The sequence below is a fragment of the Phyllobates terribilis genome, unplaced genomic scaffold (genome assembly GCF_046119375.1).
Source record: "Phyllobates terribilis strain yellow unplaced genomic scaffold, ASM4611937v1 Scaffold_7__3_contigs__length_470593459, whole genome shotgun sequence".
Taxonomy (NCBI): Eukaryota; Metazoa; Chordata; class Amphibia; order Anura; family Dendrobatidae; genus Phyllobates; species Phyllobates terribilis.
The window spans coordinates 433537947-433542093 of NW_027362767.1; the positions used below are offsets into that span (position 1 = coordinate 433537947).

Sequence of the window (4147 nt, forward strand, 5' to 3'; positions counted from 1 at the left end):
ACTCAGATTTTGAGGCCGTTGCTTGGCAACTCAGAGCTTCAACACCCTCCATAAGTTTTCTATGGGATTAAGGTCTGGAGACAGGCTAGGCCACTCCATGACCTTACTGTGCTTCTTTTTGAGCCACTCCTTTGTTGCCTTGGCTGTATGTTTTGGGTCATTGTGTTGCTGGAATACCCAGCCACGACCCATTTACAATGCTGTTACTGAGGGAAGGAGGTTGTTGGCCAAAATCTCACAATACATGACCCCATCCATCTTCCCTTCAGTACGGTGCAGTCTTCATGTCCCCTTTGCAGAAAAGTACCCCAAAAGTATAATGTTTCCCCCACCATGATTCACAGTTGGGACGATGTTCTTAGGGTTGCACTCATCCTTCTTCTTCCTCCAAACACGGCGAATTGAGTTAATGCCAAAAGCTCAACTTTTGTCTCATCTGACCACAGCACCTTCTCCCAATAACTCACAGAATCATCCAGGTGTTCATTGGCAAACTTCAGACGGGCCTGCACATGTGCCTTCTTGAGCAGGGGGACCTTGCGGGCACTGCCGGATTTTAAACCTTTAAGGCATAATGTGTTACCAATGGTTTTCTTCGTGACTGTGGTCCCAGCTGCCTTGAGATTATTAACAAGTTCGACTTGTGTAGTTTTAGGCTGATCTCTCACCTTCCTTATGATCAAGGATACTCCACGAGGTGAGATTTTGCATGGTGCCCCAGATCGATGTCGATTGACAGTTTTGTAGCCCATTCCAGCTTTGTGCAGGTCTATGATCTTGTCCCTGACATCCTTAGAAAGCTCTTTGGTCTTGCCCATGTTGTAGAGGTTAGAGTCTGACTGATTAATTGAGTCTGTGGACAGGAGTCTTTTATACAGGTGACTATGTAAGACAGCTGTCTTTAATGCAGGTAATGAGTTGATTAGGAGCGTCTAACTGGTCTGTAGGAGAACTCTTAATGGTTTGTAGGGGATCAAATACTTATTTCGCACTGCAAAATGCAAAAAAATGTATCTAATTTATACAATGTGATTTTATTGATTTTTTTTTTTTTGGATAGTCTATCTCTCAATGTTAAAATGAACCTACCCTTAAAATGATAGACTGTTCATGTCTTTGTCAGTGGGCAAAGTTACAAAAACAGCAAAGGATCAAATACTTATTTCCTCCACTGTATAGTAGAAGCGATCAGACGATCGCAGCTTCAGGTCCCCTAAGGGGACTATTAAATTCAGTAAAAAAAAAAAAAAGGTTTTAGACATCTGAAAAAAAGAAACACAAAAAAGTTAAAATCACACCCCGTTTGCCCCATTAAAAATGAAACAATTAAAAATAAAAAATACACATATTTGGTATCGCTTCATTCGTAAAATTTTAATTTATCAAAATATAAAATAAATTAATCGGATTGGTAAATGGCATAACAAAAAAAAAGAATAAAGAGGATTACGTTTTTTTGGCCACCACATTGCAATAAAATGCAATAAGACATTGTATCTAACCCAAAATGGTGTCAGTAAAAACATCTGCTCAGGACTCAAAAAAAATGAGCCCTCACACAGCCCCAGATCCCAAAAAGTGAAAACACTACGGGTCTTGGAAAATGGCAACACGAGCAAAAAATTTATTTACTTATTTTTTTTTTTTTTACAAATTTTAATTTTTTTTTCACCACTTAAATAAAAAAACACAACTATAAATGTTTGGTGTCTGCGTATTCGTACTGACTTGGAGAATCATATTGCCAAGTGAGTATTACCATATAGTGAACATGGTAAATAAAAAAGAAACAATTGTGGAATTGCATTTTTTTTTTTTTTTGCAATTTCAACGCACTTTTTAGCGAATCGCATGATAAAATGAATGGTGTCATTCAAAATTACAGCTCGTCCTGCAAAAACAAGCCCTCATATGGCTATGTGAATGGAAAAATAAAAAAGTTATGGCTCTAGGATGAAGGGGAAGAAAAAAAGAAAACTAAGAAAACTAAAAATCGCCCGGGGATTGAAGGGTTTAAATAAAGCTGTCAAGTTAAAAAAAAAAAGCCCAGACATAAACTTGCCGTGACCCGGATTCGAACCGGGGTTGCTGCGGCCACAACGCAGAGTACTAACCACTATACGATCACGGCAGGCGGTGGGAAGCTTTGCTCTCTTACATGTGGTTAAAAGAAATCTTTTGATGTGTGAAAATCATTGCAGCTAATTGTGATCACTCCCAGGAGGAGAGGCGGCACGTGCAACACTTACATACTGGTCACAATACAGTACGGTATTATATGAGAGAGGTGTAGACACCAGCATGTAGGAAAAGGCTTAAAAGATGTCCAGGCTAATAAGAAATATTGTAAATAGTTTTTTTTTTTGGGGGGGGCCCCTGAATTGTGCAATACATTTTCAAATAAATATATTTTTTCTCATTTATCGATTTTTGTCTTTCAATCACCATAAGTTTATTAATTTTTGTTGACCGGCGTACGAGCACTTTTCTTTTTTTGACGGACAAGTTGTAGTTTTCAATGGTACCATTTAATATACCATGTAATGCACTGAAAAACTAAAAAAAAAAAAGTGAGAGATGGAGTGGAAAAAAACAACAATTCTTCTATTGATTTTTCTTATCACTTCTTACAGCGTTCAGAGTGTGATAACATGTTATCTGTATTCTTCAGGTCAGTGCGGTTATGGCGATACCGAGAACACCCCACGAGACCCGCCGCATACTGGGAACACCCCACAAGACCCGCCGTATACTGGGAACAACCCCACAAGACTCGCCGTATACTGGGAACAACCCCACAAGACTCGCCGTATACCGGGGACATTCCACAAGACCCGCTGTATACTGGGAACAACCCCACAAGACTCGCCGTATACTGGGAACACCCAACAAGACCTGTGGTATACCAGGAACACCCAACAAGACCCGCCGTATACCGGGAACACCCCACGAGACCTGCCGTATACCAGGAACACCCAACAAGACCCGCCGTATACCGAGAACACCCCACAAGACCCATCGTATACCGGGAACACCCCCACAAGACCCGCCGTATACCAGGAACACCCCACAAGACCCTCCATATACCAGGAACTCCCCACGAGACCCGCCGTATACCGGGAATATCCCACGAGACCAGCCGTATACCAGGAACACCCCACAGGACCTGCCGTATACCGGGAACACACCCACAAGACCCGCCGTATACTGGGAACAACCCCACAAGACCTGTGGTATACCAGGAACACCCAACAAGACCCGCCGTATACCGGGAACACCCCACGAGACCTGCCGTATACCAGGAACACCCAACAAGACCCGCCGTATACCGAGAACACCCCACAAGACCCACCGTATACCGGGAACACCCCCACAAGACCCGCCTATACCAGGAACACCCCACAAGACCCTCCATATACCAGGAACTCCCCACGAGACCCGCCGTATACCGGGAATATCCCACGAGACCAACCGTATACCAGGAACACCCCACAAGACCTGCCGTATACCGGGAACACCCCCACAAGACCCGCCGTATACCAGGAACACCCCACAAGACCCTCCATATACCAGGAACACCCCACAAGACCCCCCGTATACCGGGAACACCCCACAAGACCCTCCATATACCAGTAACACCCCAACAAGATCTTCCGTATACCGGGAACACCCCACAAGACCCACCGTATGCTGGGAACACCGCACAAGACCTTCCGTATAATTTGAACACCCCACAAGACCAGCTTTATACAGAGAACACCCCACAAGACCTGCTGTATGCCGAGAACACCCCACAAGACCTGCCATTTTGGAAATGTTTTGACCCAGCTGTCTGGGCTTCACTTTTTGGCTATTATCAGTCACTCAGATACTTAGTTTCCCATTTTTCCCGCTTCCAATACTTAACCGCTTCGCGACGCCCCACTGTAGATAAACGTTGGCGCTTGCTGGGCTCTGTGCAGCGCCGACGTTTAAAAACGGTGGGTGGTCCCGCAGCGCTCAGGACCCCCAGGGTCCTGCAAGCGCTACGGTACCGGTTCAGAGCGATAGCTCTGACATGTGGCATCATGGGGACCTGATAGGAACAGGTTAACATCATGGGGACATGATCCAATCTTCTAGATGCCGCGATCCATAGCGATCGCGG

At 44.4% G+C, this 4147-nt stretch overlaps 1 non-coding gene across 1 annotated transcript; it reads right to left on the bottom strand.

Annotated features, from left to right (window-relative positions):
• Positions 1 to 2059: 2059 nt before the first annotated feature.
• Positions 2060 to 2131, bottom strand: TRNAH-GUG (transfer RNA histidin (anticodon GUG)). Its single transcript has one exon. It is a non-coding gene; the product is annotated as a tRNA-His (tRNA).
• Positions 2132 to 4147: the final 2016 nt, after the last annotated feature.